The 9949-nt window shown below is 32.8% G+C and overlaps 1 pseudogene; it reads left to right on the top strand.

The window, feature by feature from the left end:
* The first annotated feature begins 1676 nt into the window (after positions 1-1676).
* LOC149154076 (protein disulfide-isomerase-like) overlaps positions 1677-9949 on the top strand; it is a 171645-nt pseudogene continuing 163372 nt past the window's right edge.

The raw sequence follows: 9949 nt of genomic DNA, 5'->3' as shown, positions 1-9949 counted from the left end.
AGGCTCCACTAGGCATCGTACACAGGGGCAGCTTTCCAGGTGCCCAAAGCTGAGGTGGAGGAGAGGGTGCAAAGGTAATGGCATCCGTCCCCTAATAATCAGGCACAAAGGTAACGGCATCCCTCCCCTAATAATCATCCAATACTGTGTCCCCATCCTAAAAGTAATTTTATCCCTTAGGGAAGGTTTCGAGGAGTGAGTGTGGGGGACGGAAAAGAAGAATTCTAATAGAGAATAAGGTACATGAATCGACCATCTCAAGGACCCATGACAGAGCCCTTCATGAACGAGATTCATGATGACACATGTTCATAGTTAGATTGATATTTGTTTAAATTTCATATAGAACACCACTGCATTAATGGCCTTATGGCATTTTAAATTTCAAATAATTTCTTGTTTAGAGAAATCATCATCAATTAATCTTTATATTAATTATTTTAGTTGTCTATGTGTTAGATGTTATAGAGATTTGTATAGTTGTCTAAAATCTGGCAAAAATTAGTTTAAATCATAAGTTTGAAGTTTGAGTTGTGAATTCTCCACAAGCCAAATGGTTTTTTTTTAAACTCAATTCATATATGTAATCAAATTAGCCAATTCTTTTAAAACCAAATTATAGCTATAAACTCCAAAATATTTATAATAAACAAGGTCCCTTTAGAGATCCATCTATTGATTCTATTCTAATAGTATTTAATCTTTGTAGTAAAAATGAACCACATTAGATGGTTCTAAAAATTAATTATATCATCATAATGTGATTAATCAGAAAAATAATCTCATTAATATTTAATCATCATCATCAATCAATCCCTACATTAATTACAGCCTTATAAAGTGTAAATTCAACATCAATTGCACCGCTATAAAGTGCAAATTCAATTCTTGTGGACAAACAAAACACTATAGGGCCTCAAGTAGAATTTTTAATACAGAATAAGGCGCTCGCATCAACAACAAAGGGACAGATGACAGAACCCTTCACTAATCACAATCATGAGGGCATCTCAAATGTTCCCTCTCTCGCATTTCTTACATGGTCAACAATGCTAGGCCGCAATCATATATATGGTTCCCTCTACAGTGATCTATACTCCCACGAATTTGAACAAAGGCTACTAGAAATTGTTGCCGAGGCTTTCCCAATAATATTTTCCTGGTTCTAGGCTTTTTCTTGCAGGTTCCGCATATGGAAACTTGGAAAAATCGCCACCACTTTCACTGGGTATAGACAATCCTCACTGTGTAGATCCCTGTTTGGATCCAAAATGGCTGCAAACATTTACCATGCCACATTCAGCCAGGAGCCTAACATTTACCCACATGATGCCCCGGAGCCCAAGATTTGTTGCAGACAAAAAAGGAGATTGCGGATTCCCATGTTAACGAGATGAAAACGATAGAAGCAATGGCTTGCAAGATTCCAGCGCCACCATGTTTCCCAAGTCCAGAAGAACAGCTATCTGCAGATGTGTCTGGCAGCGAAAAATCATTGAATCCAACAAATTCCTTCTTGTGCTGGGATCCTACAAATTCCTTCTTGTGCTGTGATCCTATGGCTGCAAACATTTACCATGCCACATTCAGCCAGGAGCCTAACATTTACCCACATGATGCCCCGGAGCCCAAGATTTGGAAGGATGAATGGAACCATGAATTTGTTGCGGACAAAAATGGAGATTGCGGATTCCCCTGTTAACGAGATGAAAACGATAGAAGCTATGGCTTGCAAGATTCCAGCGCCACCATGTTTCCCAAGTCCAGAAGAACAGCTATCTGCAGATGTGTCTGGCAGCGAGCCCAAGATTTGGAAGGATGAACGGAACCATGAATTTGTTGCAGACAAAAATGGAGATTGCGGATTCCCTTGTTAACGAGATGAAAACGATAGAAGCTATGGCTTGCAAGATTCTAGCGCCACCATGTTTCCCAAGTCCAGAAGAACAGCTATCTGCAGATGTGTCTGGCAGCGAAAAATCATTGAAAGCTGGAGAAATTGGGTAACAATTCATTTCAAGCATATTTATGTTTTGATTTTTAAAAATAATATGTATGTTTTTTCAGATTTGTTTGTGGTAAATATTAAATATCATAATTAGTGTTTTTGAATTAATTGAGCTTAGCTACTTATTCTATAGCCAGTATAATGTGTAACACTCTTAGTCTATTTTTCAAAGTTGAAATTTTGTCATATAGATCTAAATAATAATAATAATAATAAATTACACAAAATATTTAAATAATGTTCCTTCATAAAAAATTTGAGATAGAAATATTTAAATAATGTCTGTTCATAAAAAAAATTTGCATGTGAATAAATTGGATCATGCGCATGTTAGATCAGTAATTAAGATGGATCTATGCATGTAATTAGCTTATTGTATGGTGTTTAATATTTACCATTTATTGGGATGGGTAAGATTAGAAATTGTGATCCAAAACATATAAATTATCAAAATTATGCATGATGTTTAATATTTGTCATTTGTTTGTGATGGACAGGATTGTAAATTGTAATCCAAAACATATAAATTACCAAAATTATCAATATTACATAAGATTTAGTTCACACTAACATTTAAGATAAACTAGTATAGATCCATCTTAAATCTTAAACACTGATGTAACATGAGCCATAGGGATTGCAAATTTTTTTATGAGCCCACATTATTTAAATGTTTTGTATAGTTACTTAAATTTTTATATTTTTTAAGAAAATTTTCTAATTTTGATGACCTATGACACCCTTACACATTACATTGGGATGTAGAATGAACCTCTCAACTCAATGAACCTCTTGGCTCAATTAACATACTTAAATTTTTTTATACCCATTAAACTTTTCTACCATTAAAAAATATCTCAACAAAACACCTAACTAACTATTCTATATCTCTAAAAATAGACATCATAATACACAAAATAAACTAACCTAAATAAATTTTTTATACCCACTAAACTTTTCTACCATAAAAAAATCCCTGAACAAAACACCTAACCAACTATTCTATATCAAAATAAAGATAATAATATACCAAATAACTTTTTCAATCATACACTGTAAAAGTTCTTAAAAAAAAATCTAAATAAAAATAACATTTCACTTCTTTAATTATTTAAAATCTATCCTGCAATATCCAAACCCAGTGAAAAAGATATTCTCTATCCACAAATCAATATGATACAAACTCAAACTAAACCCCAATGAAAATTCTCTGTCAGATCATTATAATATAATCTCAAACTAAACCCTAGTGAAAATCTTATTTTTTTCCATAAATCAATATAACATAAGCATGTGATTGTTGTAATTAAATTTTTTATACCCATTAAATTTTTCTACCATTAAAAAATATCTCAACAAAACACCTAACTAACTATTCTATATCTCTAAAAATAAAAATCATAATACACAAAATAAATTAACCTAAATAATTTTTTTATACTCACTGAACTTTTCTACCATAAAAAAATACCTAAACAAAACACCTAACCAACTATTCTATATCAAAATATAAATAATAAAATACTAAATACCTATTTCAATCATACATTGATGATGATGATGATGATGATGATGATGATGATGATGGTGGTGGTAAACTTCCACTAAGTCCAAACTTTGGTCTATCGGACCTAAAGAAACAAATTATTTAGTTTGATTTAAGATTTTATTCCTATGCTCAAAGAGCTTGGAGAGAAGCCTCCCGAGCTCACTATAATTTTGACATCGTAAAAGGCTAGGAAGGTCAGTATTGCGACAAAGATTATGAAACTGAGATCTAATGTAGTTGTACGCAGGGCACTCTAAGAGGAAGTGGTTTTCATCCTCGATGTCCCTATTCTCATAGAGATGGGAGATCCTTTCCATCCATGGTGTTTTAGGAACTGCCCAACGACCTGTTTCACTATGGAGCTCATGAGAGTTCGTTCTAATCTTTGCTATATTAATTTTCTTCTTTGAGCTAGTTAAAATAGAGAGATACTTTTGATCTTCTAGGGTGGGGTTGATGACCTTCTTATAATAACTTAATTTTCTTTTAGCCGCTAAATCTTTCTCACACCACATTTTTTCTTTGAACTTAGAAGTAACAATATTTTTAATGTTATTAATGTTTTGCAATGCATCATTCTCGTTGATCTCCCAATAGTTTAACCAGGCCCTCGTGTCTTTATACCACCCCTGTTTGAGCCTTAGGTGGTTTTGGCTGGAATTTAAAGCTAGCTTAGGGAGTCTATGATCTCCTATGTTATTGAGTTTGTGCTTGTACAACAGAAGCCTAATCATAGCTAGGCTCTCGATAGGGGAAAGACCCACTTCTATAAGGAGAATAGGATAGGGTGTATTTCTTTTATTTTTTAGGTTATACGTTATAAATGCTTCTAGATTTGCTCAATCTTTTTCCAGGATTCTCTAGAGATGCTGCAACCCCAAACCTCACATCCATATAAAATAACAGGAGTGACTAAAGTTTCAAAGAGGAACTTCTTTTTATCCCACATTACGAGGTTTGCCGTTTTACAATTATTTTCAAGACCAAAATAAGCTTTCCATCCCCCATTAATCCTTTTCTCAATGCTATAGTTCCAGTTGAGCTTGTGATGAATATCAATTCCTAGGTACTTGTAAGAATACACTTCCTCCAAGTTATTATTGTCATACATAAAATTAGCGTAAGTGTCCTTCTTGGATTTGATAATCATAACTTTTGTTTTGTCAATGTTAACAGTCATACCCATGGTAGAGTAGAAATCCTTAAGAAGCCTAAGTTGCTTATCAAGATCAGATGGGCACCTTGCGAGAAGAACAATATCGTCATCATAGAGAAGAAGGATGACAACTATCCCAGCTAAGATCGTGCCAGCACATCCTGCTTCCTCTAAATAATCTTCGAGCTTGTCGATGTAAATGCCAAATAGGGTAGGGGAGAGGGGGAAACCTTGTTTAACTCCGATATTACACTTAATATCTTTCGACCACCCTTCATTTCTCTTTAGCTTGGCAATTACATTCTCGTATAACCTTATAGCAGCAGCTCTCAACTCGAAAGGGACCTTTAGCTCTTCTAATCTATTCCAAAGATTGTTTCTAGGAACCATATCGAAAGCCTTTCTAAAGTCCACAAAGCAACAAAAGAGATTGGATTTATCATTATGACATTCCTCCACAATGATCCGAAGCGTAACGAGGTGGTTTGTTGTTGAGTGATGCCTTCTGAAACCTGCTTGGCCTTTAGCCCGCTTACCTTCACTTTCAAGCCAGATGCTCAACTTCTTTTCCAAAATACTACCATATAACTTGGCTAAGAGAGGGCTGATCATAATTGTCCGATAATTAGAGGGGTTATTTGTATCCCCACTTTTAAAAATAGGGATAATGAGGCTCTCAGTCCATGGTTTAGGGAACCCTTGCTTGACTGCTTGATTGAAAAGCTTGTGGATGTGGGGGATGAGGACAGGACCTCCAATTTTTAAGATTTCCGCCTAGTAACCTTCAATGTCCTTAGCTTTCCCATTAGCGAGGCGATTAACCCCAAACTCAATGTCTTCTAAAGAGAAAACTTCTTTCATTGTGAGCAGGGTTTCAAAGTTATCCATGACATTTGGAGATTCATAAAGCTTTTTAAGATAGGAATTCCAATCGTGTAGAGCAATTTTATTATTATCTTTAGTTTTCCTAGTCAGAATCTGCCTCCAAAATTTCTTAGGAGCTACCTTAGAGAGGTGTAAAAGTTCTAAAAAAAAATCTCTTATAATTGAATAAAAATAACATTTCTCTTCTTTAATTATTTAACTTAAATCTATCTGCAATATTTTTTTATTTTCCCCATTTCTTTACTACCAATCAAACTGAACCCCAAACCTAGTGAAAACCATATTCTCTATCCACAAATCAATATGATACAAACTCAAAGTAAACCCCACTGAAAACCAGATTCTATGTCCACATATTAATATAATATAAGCTCAAACTAAACCATAGTGAAAATCTTATTTTTCTCCATAAATCAATATAACATAAACATGTGGTTGTTGTAATTAATTTTTTTATACCCATTAAACTTTTCTACCATTAAAAAATATCTCAACAAAACATCTAACTAACTATTCTATATCTTTAAAAATAAAAATCATAATACATAAAATAAATTAACCTAAATAAATTTTTTATACCCACTAAATATTTCTACCATAAAAAAATACCTGAACAAAACACCTAACCAACTATTCTATATCAAAATAACTATAGTAATATACCAAATAAAGATTTCAATCATACATTATAAAAGTTTTAAAAATAAATAAATCTCTGATAATTAAATAAAAATAACATTTTTTTTCTTTAATTATTTAACTTAAATCTATCTGTTATATTTTTTTATTTTCAAGCTTTCTTTACTACCAATCAAACTAAACATCAAATCCAATGAAAACCATATTCTCTATCCACAAATCAATATGATACAAACACAAACTAAACCCAGCCAAAACCAGATTCTCTGTCCACAGATCAATATAATATAAACTCAAACTAAACCCTAATAAAAATCTTATGTTTCTCCATAAATCAATACCCAGTGAAAACCAGATTCTCTGTCTACAGATCAATATAATATAAACTCAAACTAAACCCTAATAAAAATCTTATGTTTCTCCATAAATCAATATAACATAAACATGTGATTGTTCATGGATTTTAGGGATGATAGCAAAAGACCTCTATGTGTATTCAAAACTAGATCTGAAAGTAATGCTGTGGAGGATGGCTACGAATGGAGGAAGTATGAGACCAAAATACTTAAAAGCAAGGCTCGTCCCAGGTATTACAGATGCATGGAAAGCAGCTGTAGAGTGAAGAAAAGGGTGGATCGAGAGGCTACTGATCCGGGGCTGCTAGTAACGACATATGAGGGGATACACAACCATCATTTTACCACAACCGCCTGTTATAATCCTGGTCAACCTTGGTGTAGGTTCTGAAGCAGTTATGAAATTAGGTTATTTAAATCAGTTTTTTTTTATAAATTTAATTCAAATAAGATTATAAATTTTGGGAATATTTTAGAATTTAATATATAATTATTATACATCATAAATATTTTCATAATTTACTATTCAAAATAACTTTAATAGATATAAAAAACAAAGAAATCGGAAATATAATATATACAAGAATAGATGCAAGCTAACAATTTATTTTTCAATATGAAAAAAAGCTATATATTCAATCTTAAAAAAAATACATAACAATATAAAAAATAGTAACTGGTGCAGACCCATAATGGACAGTCATACATATTTTTATCTACACAGTCCATTATATATACACGGTCCATTGTATATACAATATTCAAAATATCATAAAAGTATCAAGATTCCAGAACTTCATAAATAATCTGAAATAGACAAAATATAGGTGAAAGACAGAAACAGTGTAGATCCATCTGATAATAAAAAAAGAAAAGTCTAACAGTTTGTTATATAAACGCATAGATTGCTCATATGAGAAGTATTTGAATACCTCTCCGTATTTTCTGTAGAAGTTTTATATATAGACTGGTTTTGCATTAACACGATTTATGGTTGTTTTCATTTTTGTTAATAAAATAAATATTTTATGTGCAACTTTCACATTCTGAATACAGACTAAACCAGTGCCTATGTCAACTAAATGTTTAACATAAGCTGCAGCCACCTTTAGTATTTTTAAAAAATGTTCAGTTTAAATTGTCTTTTATTTAAATAGTAGGTTTTGGAATTAACTGGAAATTTTATAATGGAAATTATTTGTAATGTTTATCTGGCTAAAAACAGCCTATGGACCAAGCCTCTGACAAAATGATTTCTGCATTTTAGCTTTTCTTTTGTTCAATATAATGATGAGTGCCTCTTAACTTCTCAATGGTCTTCTCACTAAATAAATTATCTCAAGAGAGCTCAGTTAGAGTATTTGCTTATCTATCTCTACTATTCTGGAAGGCTTCAAATTCTAAAATAAAATGTTTTTCTATTTTCATAAGTGCAAATTGTACATAATGTTTCTTCCCAATCTTCTTGAAGGCTTCAAATTCTAAAATAAATTGTTTTTCTGTTTTCATAAGTGCAAATTGTACATATTGTTTCTTCCCAATCTTCTTTTGGTCTTTTCCAGCCTCTAGTTTTACAAAGGAGTTGGTGAGAGTTAGTTCTAATGTTTCTTTCCAATCTTCTTTTGGTCTTTTCCAGCCTCTAGTTTTACAAAGGAGTTGGTGAGAGTTAGTTATTAACTGGACAATGATAATTTCAGCTCTCCATGATACATTGGCCCCTATATTTTGGTTCTCTATGCTTTCTTTCTCACTATCCTATCCCAAATACCCTTGTAGAACTTATCAATAACAAAAGCTTTTATCTCTTTACCATTAGTGGGACACATGTTCACTTAAATAACTTGTTTACTAAAATATTTGATATTTAAATAACTTGTTTACTAAAATATTTGATATTTGATCTATTTCTGCATAGAAGTCTTCTTTCTTTTGCTCAAAATGCCATTGAAGACAATCTTAGGCCAGTTGTTCTCTACCATTCTATCTACTCTTTTTAAGTATCTTATTAGCTGCACCATAGCAAGTGCTTCAATAGAGACAGTACCCATTTCACTCAGCACGATATCATAAGGGATTGAACTTTTAATTTGGATTTTCTCAATTTGCTTCCACTGTGAGTCAAAGGTACTACCTGTCCATAGTCCACACCCGTCAAAGGTAATACCTATCCATAGTTCACACCTATATAAAACAACCAAAATCACTAAAAGCCATAAAAGAGTTTGGGTATTCTTCCAGTCCCATAACTCCGCCTCTCTACACCTATTTTAAAAAGCATAAAACCCGTTTCAACCTCCTAAAGTTCTCTTCTTTATGCAACTCTCGAGACTTAGATTTTTATTGAAGTCAAATCCAAGGTATTTGTAATCTGCTACTTCTTCAAGAGTATTGCCTCCAAAGTAGAACTTATGCTAATTATGATTTCTTTTATTAGAGAAAATCACCACTTTCTTCTTGCTAATATTGACTTGCATCCCCACCATTTTACAACAAATCCCAAGGGAAAGTAAGTGCCCTTGCAAGACAAGAGCATCTTTAACAATCAAAATAAGGTCATTTGAATACAAAAGAAGCCTTATCACAAAATCACTCAAAAGGGCACGGTCACCATGTTGATTGTTTGACCACTCTCCAAGTTTGTCAATATATAGATAAAAAAATGGTAGGCGACAAATGACACCCTTGTTTGACCCCAATATAGCTCCTAAAACTTTCGGATATGTGAGTCGAAGTTTTATTTTGACTTTAACCTCTTCATATAGCCTATGGACAATTGCTTTGAGATGTAAAGGAACCCCAATTTCCTCCATTATGTGCCAAAGTTTATCCCTAGGGACCATGTCAAAAGCTTTCTTAAAATCAACAAAGAAACATAAGACTTCCTCCTTTTTCTCCCACACTTTTTCAATGATGTGTCTTAATGTTATATCATGATCAATCATGGAATGCTTGGGTCTAAATCTTGCTTGCCCTTTAGCATGTTTACCCTTTCCTTGAACCCACTTTCTAATTCTATTTTCTGGCATACTTCCAAATAGTTTTGTAAAGAAAAGATTTATCATTATGTTCCTATAATTGCACGGATTATTGATATCACCGCTCTTGAAAATACTTATTGTTAGAATATTTGTCCAATCTGTGGGGAACCCCTACTGAATGATGTTGTTGAAGGTTTTTGTAATGTGAGGTGCAAGAGTTTTCAAACCCCAATTTAGATACTCTGCTTGAAGTTCAACTAAGTATTTTTTTTTTCCAGTACCCAATTTCTTAATACCCACCTATACCTCTTCCACAGTAAAAAAAATTAGTAATAGTGTTGACCAATGGGTTGAGGGGGGTACGATCAACCTTAGAAT

The sequence above is a fragment of the Pinus tabuliformis genome, chromosome 9 (genome assembly GCF_031772625.1).
Source record: "Pinus tabuliformis cultivar Carrire ecotype Pingquan chromosome 9, CPIR1, whole genome shotgun sequence".
Lineage (NCBI taxonomy): Eukaryota > Viridiplantae > Streptophyta > Pinopsida > Pinales > Pinaceae > Pinus > Pinus tabuliformis.
This window is presented reverse-complemented; position numbering and strand designations above follow the sequence as displayed.